Source organism: Dermacentor albipictus, chromosome 10 (genome assembly GCF_038994185.2).
Source record: "Dermacentor albipictus isolate Rhodes 1998 colony chromosome 10, USDA_Dalb.pri_finalv2, whole genome shotgun sequence".
NCBI classification, from domain to species: Eukaryota; Metazoa; Arthropoda; class Arachnida; order Ixodida; family Ixodidae; genus Dermacentor; species Dermacentor albipictus.
The window spans coordinates 38,141,214-38,158,440 of NC_091830.1; the positions used below are offsets into that span (position 1 = coordinate 38,141,214).

General features: G+C 52.0%; 1 protein-coding gene and 1 long non-coding RNA gene across 6 annotated transcripts in view; one reads left to right on the plus strand and one right to left on the minus strand.

Moving 5' to 3' along the window:
* LOC135911886 (uncharacterized) overlaps positions 1-17,227 on the minus strand; it is a 166,256-nt gene that overhangs the window by 69,681 nt on the left and 79,348 nt on the right. The gene's annotated exons all lie outside the window — the stretch shown is intronic.
* On the plus strand, positions 220-15,525 carry LOC135911883 (uncharacterized). Its single transcript, XR_010567486.2, has 3 exons — positions 220-424; positions 11,165-15,464; positions 15,511-15,525. It is a non-coding gene; the product is annotated as an uncharacterized lncRNA (long non-coding RNA).

Below are 17,227 nucleotides of genomic sequence, written 5' to 3' on the forward strand. Positions count from 1 at the left end.
CAAATTTTGTTCAGACGAACCTTTTGCACTTAAAACACGCGAAAATAAACGTCACATCATAGGCCTTTGGTGGCAGTCTACCACAATGTGGTGGTGTTAAACTACTGAACGTGCGTGGCAACTCACGTAGCAATGACAAATTTTCTTTTATCAGTCCAGCAATCCTAGAAATATTGTCGCACGAAGAGGGCAGCACATGTCGCATTCGCAACCAATCATAGGCCGATATCATCGCATGATGCCGTCACGAGGAACATCCTCTGCTCCCATTTTTTCATTCACGCACACGATTATTCTAAGCGGGAAAGCAGGAACCGAAGAACCGTGCTGTTCGCTCGCGAGTGGAGATCGTCTACCTGTGAGGATGGGTGGAAATGTGGTTTCATAGGCACAGCAAGGCTCCGTGCTTCAGCACTTCTATTTGGTAAGTGTTTCTTTGTTTTGTTTTTTTTCTAGAAATTGCGGCATGACACTATAGTTGCTGGTTCTGCAGCTAAACCCGTTTCTTGTTAGCGCGCCAGGCTTGACAGGTCTTCCGGCGTCTCTGCAGAATTGACAATTTGCCTTCTGGAGGGCCGCGTTTATCCAAGTTAAACATTTTGTTTGTTAAATAAAACAAAGCAACGCCTCTTATCAAATAGAAGTTATTCTAGAATGTTAAATATACGGTTGAACGACCCGTGGTAGTAGTGGTTACGCGGCGTTTTGATGCGGAGAGCACGAGCTCGTGGGTTTGACTTCCTTCTGATATGGAAGCCCGCTCCTGTGGGGGCGGAGCGCGAAAGTGCTCGTGTGCCATGCTTTGTGTGCACCTTAAGGAACATTTCGGTGAATTGTTTGCCTGAGCATGTTGGTTGCGCATGGAGAATTGTTTGCAGCAAGAACTAGTGACATGAACAGAAGTGACAACACACCGCTGCCCTAGTAACCGAACGTCTAATATTCGTTCTCGTACTCCATAGCACAAAGCAAGAAATACACCACCTTTTTTCTTTATGCCGTTAATCGGTTTCCTAGACTGATGGCAGTTTTTCCGCAGGTAGATCTTTTGTTTTTTTGCCCGTAGTATGGATGGTGCACTGATGCACGACTGCCCGTTCTCGCCAGGGTCATGGCATTTAAAATTTGGCAAGTCAACTTCTCATCGTATTTCGCAAATATAGGTATAAAAATGGGTCCTAAAATTGTATGACGCAATATCAATGACGTTGAAAAAATTGACAAGATGTCCGGCGGGGCTGCCTTCTAAAAATGCGGCATGTTACCTTCTTTGTCCGATGTATTGTTGGGCCCATGATCAAGGCATATCGCAGGTCACCCCTTTCCTGCAAGCAGCGCGCTTTTTTTTTGTAGTTGCCTGTGCATTGATTATTTTCGTGGGTGACGTTGACTCGTGCGCACAATGAATCACCCTTGCTTGATGCTGGTCATGCCACCGCGACGCCTTCTTTAACGGCCATCTTCTTTGGCGCAGGGGTTAGGGCGTATAGAGCAGTGGGCAGACTAAAATAAAAACGGTAAACACGGGAACGTGCGGCCACATATTGCGAAGCGCTAGTGCACGCACCAAGCGTGGCCGCGGATGAAAGCAAACGTACTCTGGCACCGTGATGCGTGAAGGCTTAGAGTTGACATAACAAACTCTAGAGGCAAAATTACATAGCGCCCATACATTGAAATCGGTAACCACAAAGGCGCCGCCATGTTGCTACGATGTGCTGACGCGCAGATGCAGACAGTATGCGATTCAGGCTACAGGCGTAGTCAACTCGATCCCGAGACTCTCTGGCTATGATGGTGCGACATAGGTGCCTTCAAACGCACCTCTTAACGCGCCGTAACTTTTTAATATTTTTTAAGCAGCCATCGGATCTTTCTAAAAATACAAACTGAGATTTACACGTTGTCGATCTACATGTGCGTGCTATGTGTAAATGCTTGTTCTCGCACATTTTTCTGTTTAGCGTTACGTAAAAACGAGAGGTAGCAACTAGGCAGCGTCCTTACGGTTGGAACTTCTTTCGCCCGGCTTCCCCTCTAGAGCTAGCTCACTAGCCCCGTTTGCATGAATGCGACAGTGGCGCATCGCATTTCCCAGCGCATCTGGGAAAGGCGATGCGACGCCGTTTACATGCAGCTCCTTAACTCTCGCGAGAAAATAGCGCCACATGGTGTCATATAAGGGAAGTGCAACCGACTTCCGGTGTAACTGGTTTCCGGTAGTAGGCCGAGTGCACGTTGGTGGTTGAGTGCCGAGAAACAGACAGCTTTGTTTTAGCGTACGCTATAGTGTAGCGGACGCAAAGCCACGCACGTGTTTTGCAGCTTTAGTTGGCCAGCGAGATCTTCGGATCTCAGAGGCCACATGCCGTCGTTGCGGCTATTTTCTGACTCTAGCGATAGGTAGCGCTGACATCTCGAATGTTTCTTTCGTTAGGCTTCGACTCGTTCGAAACGAGAAGCGATCTCGAAAACACCACAAGGGTATCTCAAATACTCTGTCGACGAAGCGGCCTGAGACTAAGCGAAAGCCGTTTACACAATCATTTGCTGCGAACGAAGAGCATTTTACAAAAGCAATGCCAAAGTCAATTCGAAGCGGGCAGCCGGGACCGCCGCCATGTTGATGGCTAATTCCTTCCCATCATTCCTAATGCGACGATCCTGCGTTGACATGCTCCGCGAGAGGCGACTCGCGCTTGTAAATCTAGCCTCGCCTGGCGCATTACTGCGATGCGCCTTCCTAGCGCATTACTGCTGTTTACATGAATGTGATGCGCTAGAAATGCGATGCGATGCGACATGTCGCATTCACGTAAACGCGGCTACTGACTCTATGCGCAAAAGCGCGGTCTCGTGTAGTCTTATAGTTTCTGCCTCGCCATGCCTGCGTTAATGTTGCAAACCCGCTTGCACTAGCACATCGTTTCTGTCGAGAAGCCAAACTTTAGTTCCCGCACAACAAGTAAAAGGCCGGTGGTTTCATTAACTTCAGCCGTCATGAAACGCAGAGCTGGTTAAACGTTTCCCTTTCGGAGAACCACTCTGGCCCTTCTCGTTAGTCCTAGCCATACACGAAAGGAATCAATTTTCCCTGAAGTTCGATGTTCGATGCAGTTAATGTGGCTCTAAGTGAAACATTCATTTGCAGTCCATTTTCGACGAGCAAGGCTGGCTTTGAAGCTACAACCATGATCATGCAAAGCTGGTGCTACTCGGGGTGGTGGTGTGGTAGTTTTGACGTTGCGCGGGTAAACCAGAGGGCCCGAGCTCAAACTCCCGCAACGGGGCTACATTTTGTAGGGAGTTAAATACATTGGGCGCACTTTAAAGTACATGAAGTGGTCAAACTTTATCTGGAGTCTCCCAGCTGCGGCGTGCCTCGTCATCATATCGCGGTTTTGGCACGTAAAAGTCCAGTATTCACTAACTTCTGCTAGCGAAGTTTCCTTAATTTCAAGACGGGCTTGAAGCACTTGAGCAGCGATCTGCGCATGTTTGCTTAGACGCTCGGCAACGCTGGCGGCACAGGCGCTCCGCAATGTGACCACGTGTTCACCCTATAAATCTGTTTGTCACTGCCGCGTAAGGTACAATCGCTACCTGTTTCATTCTTGTTCCTTTTTCTTGAACCTTATTGTTTCAGCGCCTCGCGTCCCTCAGTAGCCTTTCAAATACCGTTGTAAGAAGGCGTTTAGGGCCGTCAGCGTTGAGCCTGGCTCTGTGCTTTGTGAAGTTTTTCTTACAATAGTTGATGGGTCACTTCTTTAGAGCAGCTCGCAGAAACTCGGTCACGCTGGTTCGTTTACCAATTTTGTAATGGTCGCAATGTTGTTATTGGACCACTGGTAGTGGAAATCAATTTGCAACCCCACCAACCACAGCGTCTCTCACTGCCCGCGAGTTTATTATGTTTTTTCTGGGTCTCCAGATCCTATCATCGTGATCAGCCTAGCTTTGTCTCCACTGCCAGGACGAAAGGCCTCAACCAGTGATCCCCAAATACCCCTGTCTTACGCTAGTTGATTCGAACTTGCACCTGCAAATCTCAGCTCATCGCCCCACCTAATTTTCTGCCCTCGTCGACTGGGCTTCCCTTCCCTAAGCACCCACTCTAATGATCCATTGGTTATCTGCCCCACCCATTACATGGTCTACCCATCTTCATTTATTTCTCTTAATGTCAACTATAATATCGAGTGTCCCGTTTGCTCTCTGAATCACACCACTCTATTCGGGTCGCTTAAACTTACACCTAACATATTTACAGCGAAGCTGCATACCTCTACTGTCCAAGGAAATTTTCGTGATGTAAGCAAAAAACCTGGGTACGTAGATACGTGGGCCGATACCGAAAAAGGTGCAATAGCGCGCCGACTAGCGGCGGTGGTGAAGCAGGAGTGAAGCACAGATCAAATGTGGGCCGATGCCGAAGATTGTGCAATGCCGGGCTGACCCGCGGTAGAGGTGCAGTTCGCCATTAATGAGCCCACATAGTTTGACTGGTAATCTTTCTTCACGGAGTAGAAGGGCACTGATCTTTTTTTTCTTATATCGCTCTTTGTTCAGTCCTTGTTTTGGAGCTTTGTTAACCTCGAAGTTTCTGCCCCGTACGTTAATACCGGTAGAATTACCTCATTGCACACTTTCATTTTCAGGGACAGCGGTAAGCTACCGACAGTGGTCATTGCAATAACTCTTGCAAATACAATAATCACGTTATTTTGTACCAATTTATTAATACATCAGGCAAATTTGCTCTCCTCAAACAATTGGCACCTGTTCAGCATGAGTAGCATTGAATAAAGATATCGACTATCTGTCACAGCCTTTAAGGCGTCATGGTTGTTTACCGAGTTCGTTATCCAGGGTATGTCAAGGTGCCAGTGTATCGTTCAAGGAATTTGAATTCCTTGAACGATACACTGCACAGATACCGTGCTCGAACTCAATTAAGTGGTTCAACTTCATTGAATATTGATACTTCCTTAAGCTTTATTTTTACTATTTTAATTGCCGTCATCATTAATTTGAACTGGAAACACAAATATACAATGGACAGAGAAAAGTGTGGAGGAAGCAAGCTGGCAGCTGCCACCGATAGGGGCACAACTCCTGGCTGCAGTCTGCTGGGCTCGTCCCCTCGTCGGCGCTCGACACATATGCATTTTAAGCGCCTAACGCTTAGGAGCCCGATTCTACGACGGCGGCGGCAACCGAGCGCGAGGGAACTGGCAGAGAGAGAAGTGGTTCTTGAAGGGGTAAGGAAAGGTTGTCGCTGTTTTCTGCAGCCCTTGCGGGAGCACGGCTCAGCGTCAACGGGGGTGGGGGGGGATAGTGGGAGCAAAGGAGATAGGAGAGTAGAGGTTTAAAGGGTCGCCATGGCAGCGGATGAGCAGTCCGGCAGGTAGGGCCCAGTGGGTCCGGTAGGATTGGTGATCTGGTGAAAGGCCAGGGAGCGGTGATCCAGCAGGAGCCAGATGATTGGGGCAGTTCGAGTAGCCTAGAGTGGTTTGGGTAGCCGTGAGGCTATCCGTCTTTGGAGAAAATCCTAGAGTCTCGCCGAGAGCCCCGACGAGTCGAGGTACTCGACGACACTCAGGAGGGCTGGTAGCTCGCTACGACCAGGGAAGAGGATGTCTTCCTGTCGTGTAGAAGGAAGCCCCAGTCGTCGGAACTCCTGCAGGAGACGGTCACGCTGCTGCAGGTAGGCAGGGAAGGCCAGCAGGAGGTGCTCCAGGGTCTCGGGCTCCCCACAGGAGGCACAGGCTGGAGAGGCGACGAGGCCGTGCCGGTGGCGGCGAGCACCCGTCCAACAGCAGCCAATCCTCAGTCGCAGAAGGAGGGAGGTCTCCCTGCGTGCGAGGCCGCGCTGTGGAAGTGGTCGCGGAGGGCGGCCCAAGGACATCCGCTTGTCCGGATGGCAGGCCAGCAGATGGCGCCGAAGCCTGTGGCATGTGAAATCACTGGCTGTCACTGCCAGGCTGGGCGGGACCACGCAGTGGTGGGCACGCTTTGCCAGTGCATCTGCTTCCTCGTTGCCCGGTATCCCTACGTGGGCTGGAAGCCAGTGCAGGGATACTGAGCAGCCCGCCTCCTGGAGCGCCATCAGCCTTGACGAGAGCAGGGCTACCCCGAGGCTGGCCCTTTCTGGCCTCTGCAGGCTGAGGAGTGCCGCCTTGGAGTCGCAGTAGATGGTCACTGGGGTCACTGGCAGCTCCTCTGCGAGTAAGTCCACAGCCAGGTGAAGGCCTGCAACCTCTGCTGCTGTTGACGTCGCAGGGTTGGGGAGGCGACACTGCTTGCTCTTCCCCAAAGCGGGCACCACGCAGGCCGCAGTCGACGAGCCTGTGTCCGGCATTACCGAGCCGTCAACGTAGATCTGCAGGTTTCCACCGTGGTCCTCATGCAGGAGGGAAGCAGCCGTCTGTTGAAGGGCACAAGTTGGGGAGCGCCGTTTGGAAACGCCGGGCAGCTCTGTGGTGATGGGTATGGGTGGTCTCTGGGGAGGAGGCAGTTGTGCGTTGTTCGCTGGAGGCCTCCCAATCACCTCTTCGTACAGCCCACAGAGTCTGCCCATCTGTGAATGGGGCCGCGAGCGCAGTCGGGAGAGCAGGGCACTGCCGTCTGGTCCATGGTGGAGGCGGTCAACATGGCCTAGCCCTTGCTGTAGGAGGAGGAGTGACAGGGGCCATGCTCCCGCCTCGGCCAAGGTTGCAGCGACTTGGGAGCTGCGGGGAGCGCCCAGGCAGAGCCTAATCGCGGCCCGATGCTGCAGCTCTAGCTTCTTGAGACGGGCTGGTGGTAGTGCCACGAGTGGGAGGGCGTACCGCAGGCGTGAGGTGGCTGCTGCATCGTACAGCCGTAGTGCCCACCCAGTGGTACAGCCCTGTCCTCGGGAAAGAAGCTGGGAGACTGCCTTGCGGACACGGAGGACCTGGACATGCAGGGTCTTGACAGCAGGCAGCCAGGACAGTCGGTGATCAATGCGCAGCCCCAGGTACGTCACTGCAGTGCTCCAGGGTAACTGGACGCCTTCCAGGTGCAGCCGGGGTGCTGTGCGGCGGGCGGCTGCTCTTGGGTGGAGCAGCATGGCCTCCGTCTTCCTTGCCGAGATGGCAAGGCCAATGCTGCTCAGGTAAGCAGCGGCGGTGTCAAGAGCTCTTTGCAGGGCTGAGCGCGCGCTGCGGTGGTTGTGTGGTGGGCTTCGCACCCACAGGGCGATGTCGTCCGCGTAGATGGAGGCACTCACCGGATAGTCGGGGTCGATCGGCAGGGCAGCAGGAAGCCGGGCCAGGGCCAGGTTGAACAGGAAAGGGCTCACCACTGACCCTTGTGGCACGCCCGCTGCCACCGGACGAGGGGAGCTCTTCGATCGGCCCACTCGTACCCTGAGGGTGCGTTCCTCTAGGAACGACGAGATGAACCGCCGCAGATTCCCGTTGATGCCAAGTAGGTCCAGGGCCTGCTGAACGACTGGGTGGGGCAGGCCGTCGAAGGCCCCCTTGATGTCGATAAGCACCAGGAGCACGGCGTCACCGCAGGCCTTGGCCTCTTCCAGCGTGGAGACCACATCCGCGATGGAGTCCGCGGTGCATCGGCGCCGCCGGAACCCCGTCTGCTCATCGGCCAGGAAGCCACGGGCACGGGCCACCCAGTCCAGTCGGACCAAAGCAATGGCCTCCATCACCTTACAGGAGGCGGAAGTGAGGGAGACCGGCTGGTAGGAGCTCACGTTTCCAACCGGCTTTCCGGCCTTCAGGATGGGGGCCACGATGGCTGTGCGCCATTGCTCCGGCACCTTCCCTGACCTCCAGATGTCGTTATAGCAGTCGAGCAGGCGCTGCTGCTCGCTGGCGGCCAGGTTGCGGAGCATTTGGGTCGTCACTCCGTCGGCTCCTGGTGCGCTGCGGCGCTTCCCCCTCTTCAGGGCCACTTGGAGCTCGTGCAGCGTCAGGGGGTCCTGGCAGATAGCAGTGATCTGGCTCGATGTCCACCCCGGGTGATGGTTGTGCAAGCAGCTAGGCAGGCTGAGGGAAGGCTGTCCTACCGGCAGGATGGCTGCAGTGCGTGGTACAGCCGGCGCGAACTGGTCGGCGAGGAACTCCGCAAGGGCCTCTTCGCTGATGCCCAGCGTGATGGCAGCGGCGAGGACAGGTTGTAGGTTTGTTCTCCTGCCGGTGAGAGATTTGAGTAGTCTCCAAGCCAGGGGTCCCCTGGATCTGTCCTCGATGGCAGAGCAGAGGCTCCTCCAGCTCTGGCTCCTCCTGCGCCGGGCCTGGCGCCTGCAGCGGGCATCCGCGCGTCTGTACTCGGTCCAATGCTCTGCCTTGCCCGTCCGGATTGCTCTGCGCTCCATACGGCGCCTGGAGGCGCGGAGGTTGAGCAGGTGCAGGTCCGGAGCGGGGGTATCTGGTTGGGCAGAGCACTGAACGGTGGCAGCCTGAGCACAATCCGCAATGGCGCTGAGGAAGTCACGGCCATCGTCCAAATTGCTGCAGTGCTTCCGGAACAGGGACCAGTCTGTGACGTGGTAAGTTCTTGTCCTAGGCCTTCTCCCAGACACGGGGCTGATCACGATAGGGAAGTGGTCAGACCCCCATGTGTCCGGAGTTGTGGCCCAGGAGTAGGAGCACTGCTCGGTGGTGAGGGAGAGGTCGATGGCCGTGCGAGCTCCGCGGCGGACGTAGGTAGGCTCCCCAGTGTTCAACATCAGCAGGCCAGCTCGGCTGATGGCGTCTGTGAGGTCCTTGCCTCGGCGGGTGCAGCTGCGGCTACCCCAATCCGTGTGGTGTGCGTTGAAGTCAACGCACAGGACTGCATGGCCACCGAGGCGAACAGCCAGCTGTACGAGGCTGGAAGGATCCCACGGCTTTCCTGGACGAATGTAGATGCTCGCCACAGCGGTGTCTTGGCTGCCAAGGCGTACGGTGACGGCACATGACTCCAGGGGGCCACCCGCGATGTCAGCAACAGGTAGAACAGCATGCGCCAGGAAAGCGGAGAGGAGCGTACAGCGGAACCGTGAGGCGCAGAGCAGAGGATGACATGGCAAAGCTTGAGAAAAGCGGTGACGATGACCACGAGAGGGCGCCAGAGTAGCGCGCGCCGTCAGAGAGCTTTGCGGGCGGAGGCTGCCGTCAATCGTGCCCACGCGTAATCCACGCGCTGGCTCTCACCAGCTCCCGTGTAGCGAGGCAGTCGCACTACACTTAGCTCCGTTTACAACATGCCCGTATATCGCGAAATAACAGCCAATATATCACCAATATATATAACAATAACAGCCAATATATAACAAATAACAGCCAATATATCGCGAAATAAGTATATCATACACCGCTGCGCTCAAATTTCGTATTAGGGAGTATAGTAGTGGTCGGTGAATATTTCTCTCTCGTTTTCACCTTTAATCATTCTGAATGAGCGTTACTGCTTCACTCTTCGTTTTCGCAAACTCCCGTCTTATGCGCAAATTTGTCTTGCTGGTGCGTATTCCGTGGATATGCCGACATTTATTTGAAAAATAAGTGAAATTTTCAGGCGACAACTATACTGTCGGCAGCCGCAATGCCCACCTTGCATAAAGTTCACTGCGCGGTTTGTCAAACGGAACGCCCCTGCCTGGACCGGTGCTTACTAGGGGCATTGAAAACTTAACCGCCATCTTCTGCTTTGTTTGTCTAGGACAAGCACACATCACGTGACACTGTTACGTTCAGGTTCAAGTTATTACTTCAGCCTCCAGCACCAGAACCGTTAACATTCCGTCGGTATGTTCAATCCAAAACTCCATTGCTTGTCAAATTTCAAGTGTTTCTATTCGTGCTTCCGTGCAACACAATCTTGATTTATGGCGTCTGCGCAATGAAACCACGCAATCGTATTTTTAATTTCATTGTCGGAAGTAAAAATAACTCACCCCGGCGAGCACGTGATTGCGCTGTGACGAACCGCATCACCAAGCCACCAATTGTACCTCGCCATTTTAGCTCTCCCGATGTTGAGACCCGCGCAGTGTACACGTGCGTGCTATGTTACTCGCTGCCGTTACTGCTAGCTTTTTCCAAAGTGCTGCGCGCGTTGTACGTAAGCCGCTGCTGCCGGCCACGGCATGTGCGCCATAGCAGGATCTCGCAGGTAGTGGCGCCTGTGTCGAAGCCAGGGCGCCGATATCTCCTGGCGCAACATAGCAGTGTTGATGCAACAGGCACGTGGTGGTGACTTGCGCAAGACTGAGAAACGGGTAGCGCTATGCATAGGATAAATGAAATGACCCTGCCAGCGAGTAGTATACGAGCAGAACGGGCATGCGCACATTATACCAGTCTCGACAGCGGGCAACCTCATGCTGTGATGCGGTTTGACATAAATTTTTTTATGCGTTAGCATTCCTACGTTTACCAAACGAGAAAACCATCCGTCCGTCCCGTAAGACGACAGCTTTCGACGTAGCGTCCACGGCAGCGAGCGAATTTACCTTCGTGTTGCCTCTCGATCGCTTCAGCGCCAGCGAATTAAGCGGCAAGAATACAGCGCTCGCGCAGGTCTCGGAACATGCCTAATTCTGCCACTTTCGCAGATCGCATTCGAGATGCGGGCCCTCGCATCTTCAAAGCTAAGTAGGGGGCAGAACACAGCGCACGAAACTATTACCAGTCGGCACTCTTTGTCGGCGTCGCAGATTACTTTCAGCGTGTGGCCCGCGCGGTGTACCATACAAAGCCGCCGTCTGAGGTCATTGGTCACGGTTCATAATGGTTCAGCGCAGGTAGATAAGATGCTCTAGAGCGATAACGTTCCGTAATGATCGGAACGCCATCAGCGCGCCTGCCACCGCCGCGCCCGCAGTTCAGTGCTGTCATTAGTACAGGCATAAGGTGTTTTCAGGAAGTTTCAGTGAGCGTTGTGAGCGTGCAGAAGCGTTTCAGAAGTTCTCGCGTTAGCATTTCTTAATTCTGCATTTGTTCTTTCACGCCGTATTCGACATGCAATCTTTAGCGATGAATTTTGCTTAGTAAATGTTTTAACGCCATAACATCAAATTCCGTGCCATGGTGCCGTCAAACTTCCTACATCAAATCTTTGAGGCGCTACGCTCACCTCACACTTCTAATTTTTTTTTTTACCAGCAGCTCATTTACCTTGTACTTTATCCTTGCAGGGCCACCTCTTCATTCATTTCGCCGAAACGTGCTGAGTACTGAGCTTCCTCTACCGACATGGAACAGAAAGCTGAGGACGACAAGCAGATACGGCTGAAACATGAACTTCTGTCTTACCTTGCAGCCATACTACCAGCGGGAACAGATGAAGCGGCGTTATCACGGCGCAATGAGCTGTTGTCCAATTTATTTAAGGAACTGAAACCTCATTTTGCCTCTCTGATGGCTGCTTCGAGTGCTTCAACAACTGTTCCGTCTATCTCGCAAGTAACGCCAAGTACGTTGCAATCGGAGCCCACCGAACGGCCATCTGATCAACAGTCAGCCCAACGACCACAATGTGCAGCTCTTCCGGGCTGGGGATTCATGATAACTACGCAATCAGATGATCGCAAGGCCTCCCCGAAGAGGTTGCCCCGGATGAACTCTCCGCAGAAATCATGCTCTTGTCCTCCAATATCCCACAAGGCGCTATCCGAAGCTTCGTACTGTGTGATTCCGAACATCCGAGTTTGCAATCAGGGAGCGTTTTTAGTACCATCCGACGTGGCTTTTGAGTGCGCGGATGGCAGTGTTTGGAATCGAGCGCAGCACATACTTCGACGGCAGCGTCAGGAAAGATTCGCCTGTCGCCTACCGACGCACTCGAAACGTGAATTGTGCGGAATACGCCGAGTAGTATATCCCAATCAATTATGTCGACTAATGAAAGTGTCGTGTCGTCGAACTCCCATGACTGAAAAGCGTGATGCGGGAAACGGGAGACAACGACCAGCACCCGAAATTGAATGGGGAATGCATAACGGGCATCTCAGTGATAACAAGTTGTCGCTGGGAGTTCCACAAGCAACCTGTGAAATGCTGGTTGAGAGGATACACGAGCTGCTTGAAAACAGGTGGGATACCGTACAAGAAGGGCCGCCGGAAGCTTCTGTCATGCCATACCAGCCCGTCGACGTGACAGAACAAGGAACCAAGTCATTCGAACCCGAGTCGTCGCTTCATCCCTCGGAAAACTGCGTTGAAAAATGCGCAGACCCATCTCCGAACCCAAAGCCACTCGGTGACTGCAGTCCCAATTCGAAAACAATATTCGCTGAGGAAGAGCCGAGCTTTGAAAGGCATAGCGAACATCACCTCTGCTTTCCCAGCACACCTTCATTAATGAATGGAACAGATTCTGTGGAAGAACCGAATGCAGAAAAATGTGCATGGGTAACCTCATGGTTACCTCCGCCTATGGTAACGCAAGCAGATAATCATGCTGTTCATCGCTCCTTGCGAATCGGCGAACAAAATGTGCATTACGCAAAGCCACCGAAAAGAGAAGTAATGGATCTCCATCAAAATGTTGCAGACGATGGCGACGATTTTATGTATTGTTCGGCAGTTACTGAGTTAGTAGAATGGGCGAAAACGTCAAAGATCACAGAAAGATCGCAGCAGGATGTCAGCATCGAAGTCGACAATAATGGATTCTTCCAACACGAGGCACCATCAAAAGGGATTGTCGTGAGCGAAACCACTGTGGCGCCAATCGGGAAAAATATGAAACTGAAGCTCGTACCACCGTCATCGCAACAAAAACGCGAAGGTCATTCCTCCATCAAGTCCACAAACCTTGGGGGAAAAACCGTGCACTCTCATGAAAAGAAGGCGCCGAACAACAAAGCAGCACCGTCACAGGAACAGCGTTTGCCGTTTGAAGATTCATCAGCACAAAATGATTTAACGCCACCTGTGCGAGAAAATGAACCAGAAAATGGCGTAGAGCTTTCGAAAGAAAAATGTACACTGAAGGAAAGGTCGCCAGCACAGATAAATCTATGCAAATCTATAGAGAGATCCGTGAAAATTAAAGCGTCTGGAAAGAAAGCAGCAAGAACTAAGAAAAAGCGTGCGCCAAACAAGATGTCAACCCGAATAAACCTTCCGCATGTGACACAGATGACATTCGAGACCGAAGAAATGTTCTCAGAAACAGGGAACATTTCAAATTCTATCGCAACTGGTTGCACAAATGCACGGATGACCTTGACGGTTGCCACGACGGCAACGGAACAGTCATATCCGGTATGTCTTTCGGAACTGAACCAAGTTATGTGCTCAGACAGCGCTGAGCTGATACAAAAGGCGAATGCTGCAGAATGTTTGGAGGTGGGCAGGTGGCAGAAGACTCCGTGTACGAATGAAAAATATATTGGCGACGATTTGATGAAGTCCGAGTGCATGATGATGAGATCTAGGCTATGGACGGAAGTGGTTTTATCGAGATCAAAACCGGAACCTCAAGACAATGACTGTTCACCTGATGGCGCCGTAAAAGAATGGTTCCCATGTTCCACTTCACCGCATGATCAGGAGCTCGGTGAAACGCAAGTGTATCATAAACCAAAGGAAAGGAAAGAGATTGAAGCTAGTATTATCGGTGGGGCACTACCGATTCATGACCTTGATATCCCGGCTGTCAACCGAAAACTCTCGAGAGCAGCTGAAAAGTGTCAACGTAATAACCAAGACACCAGCCAAGCCATATGGCAAAGGGAAGGTTGGGTCGATTTCCCAAACGACACACTGGAAGAAAATTCCGAAAAATCTTGTAGCCTGGATGAACCCAACAACTGGCAGTGGGATTTAGGGGAACAGGAGTTGGAACCTCGGGAGATTCCTGTGCTATTCCCATCTTCAAACAGCGCGAGCGCGTCTTGGGAAGTCCGTTGTCTGCATTGTTCTATTCTCCAAGCGCAAGCCTGCAATCATCCATGCGATGCCGATCTGTGTAAATCTGACTATCGTAGCAGTCAACCCTGGGCACCAGATTCTGATAGATATGCCGCTACTAGCAAGTCTTACGGTAGGCAAGACCACTTGAGCAGGCCTTCTACTGATGGCACCTTATGGAAAATGGAACGCTCCCAGCAAGCATCTCCGAACTGTCAATCCTCGTTCTCTTATTCAGATCGACTTTCGTTTTTGGGGCCTGAGAAACGCCCTTCAACTTATTCACGCCATCCCGCATTCGAAATCAGAGATACGAACTGTCTCTACCCACCAACACGCCCACGTAACAGTCCGCCACAATTCTCATATGCAAGCCAGTGCCCTGCTCGTGGCTCGAACGCATTCGAAGTCAAAGATACGAACTGCCTCTACCCACCGTCATGCCCATGTAACTGTCCGACACAATTCTCATATGCGAGTCAGTGCCCTACTCGTGGCTCGAACGAGGTACGGGATCCTTTCAGTGAGTCTGAAAGTAGAAATACGCCGTACGACACAGTAGACCGAAGGCCAGAATCTTGGAAAAATCTGTCAGTTTCCCGACATTAAATAACAGGTCGCACACTATCGAATCAACTAGCAGTCTGAATTGCTTTAGCAAGCCTGTCACGTGCGGTATGTCATGAAGCTTTGGCAACAAGAAGCTGAACAGAACTTGCCCCTGCCGCAACAAGGTCGTCTGGCACTTCAGGATCGCAGCGACACGCCAGCTGATTTCGGCCATCGGAGAAGAGGTGATAAAATGTTTTTCGCTCCACCATAAACGCTCGTTTGTGTTAAACTTGCCACAGTCCCTCTGCAGAAATCGTCGGGTAACAGAGGGCGCAGATCTTCTACATTCGTGAAACATTGTTCTCATATGCAGGAAGCCTTCGAAATGACTAGCCTCAAGATTTCCTTATCCTAAAACGTCTGTGTTGGATCAAATGGCTGCGAGATTACTGGTCATCGTAGAATCGGAACTCGCGCCGCCAGTTTCATGGCGCAATTAAGTGCAATTTCTGAATGCCCTGGTATGTCTAGAAGCAGCCTGTCCAAACGAGTGCGATCCTTCCAGAAAAGGCAGCACAAGAGGCCCTCATTTGAAACTAAGCATGGGACACGTTCTTGCTTTCTCGTAAATGTAAGGCTCGAGCGTCCACTGCATTTGTTGATTTCAAAAGCGAACGGCTGCAGAAACTCTATTCCAGTGGTTCCTGGAGGCAAGAACCACGTGCGGACTCCATTCTGTCAACAAGTTTCACATCGCTCTTGAATAAGCTACACTGAGATGAACTAAAGGCTTATCTTGAAGCCAGAAGACAAGGTGCACCGCGGGTACACGTGGCGTCCATAAGCACGTTCGCGAACGCCCAAGTGCACAATCTCGTGCTTGCTTTTAAAAAGTCTGGTTTTAAACATTCACGAAGATGATGGAATTGACGAAATAAAGTATCCTTCAAATGACGGGTGTTCTTGTCACTCTTCAAAACATTCGATTATACAGGGTGTTTCTACAAAGGCTTCGTGTGTGTGTGTGTGTGTGTGTGTGTGTGTGTGTGTGTGTGTGTGTGTGTGTGTGTAGCCGCTTTCAAATGAAGGGCTCATTCCTTCGTCGAACTGCCCTCAGTGGTGGCGACCACGTGGTAATTAGTCGCTACAACAAAAACAAAATCATGAATTCAGATTTAACCACTTACGTTCAGTGCTCTCATCGTAAATGATAAATTGAAGGGAACTATCCGTACGTGCCATATCAGCTTTTAGATCGGGAAAAGTGCGGTTACCCACTGAACTGCGGCACGACAAATTTAGGCTATCGGAGCGTGCGAAACTAAACTTGGGCGGCCGCAGCAAGTGCAAAGCCTCCAGGCAACGTTTATTACGTCAGCAGCAGCGGGAGCCAGCACCATGCCACAGCGACGAGCACGGGCCAGCAGCGTACTTGCTAGGCCTGTTCACTCTTATCGATGACGTCATGCTACCTGGCCCGATGTTTCCATTGCGCAGGCTGGTGTGATGAAAGCAGTGACGTCACGGCATACTCTGGAGCACCCAATTATTCTATGGCAGTCGGGCTTGCTAGCATGAAGTCTTGGATCGGAGTGAACAAGCCTTGTACTAACTTATTCCTCGATGCTGGTTGACTTAAGCAGTACGTCACCTCGAGGAGCCTGGCTTTGCACTCGTTGCAGCCTCCCAGCTTCGGTTTCGCGCGCTCCGATAGTCGAAATTTGTCCTGCTACAGTTCCGCGGATAATCTCATTTTTAGGCACGAAATGCTTTTAAATCCGGCTCTCGGTTGAGCCAAAAGCCAGAGCCTTACCCGGGCAAACCAGTCAAAACTAAAGAAAAGATGGTCTCTGGCCCCTAACCCTTTGTACAAGATGGGCTCGGGAGACGGTACATACGCGGCTTATTGCTCGTCGGGGAGGACCACAATACATACGCTAGTTATTGCGCATACATGTTAGACAAACATTGCTCCACAATTATTCCTAATGTTTGCTCGGAATAGCACTTCAGCGGTAACTTGTAGTACGCCAAAGTTCTATTTGTCATTTCCAATAGCGCATATAAAAAGGCCGGATGCAGGCCACTATACACTTTCTTCTTATCTGTAGGCGCTGAACGCCAGTGGCCCCTGAGTTGTGCTGCGCAGATAGCGGTTATATGGTGTCGTGCTGCTGCAGGCACGAGGTCGCGAGATCAAACTCCGGGCCGCGACGGGCCGCATTTCGACGGAGGCGAAATGCAAGTACGCCCGTGTCACACGCATTGGGGCCACGTTGAAGATCCCTTAATAGTCGAAATGAATCCCCACACACACTACAGGGCGCCTCCTAATCAAATCCTGGTTTTGGTACATGAACCGCCAGAATTCGGTTCATTCTTCCAGCTGGGCAGTGCGCTCTGTCTCCCTGACGTCTTTCGCTGCCTGTCGTGCAGCTTCAAGCTGGTTCTCTTCTTCCAGCGGGGCGGCGTCCGTTGTAGGGGTTGGAGGACGGACTTCGGGATGAAAACCAAACTTCGGAGGTTTATTTTACATTATATACAGGGAGGTGAGAGTCAATGAACAGTCGTACAGTCATTACGGGCCGGCAGCAACTCGGACGCTGCGGCCCGCGGCAAGAAGTTCGAGAGAGCTGAATCAGGGAATCAGGGAATGCTCTGGCCTCTCTGGAATGCTTCTTATAAACCCTTCGAGCACTGGAAGTCGCGTCATGTTTGACCAATGGGAGAGTCCGCTCAGATGACGCCATTTTCGGCCAATCGTTGGCGCCCGTGTCGCGGTGTCACAC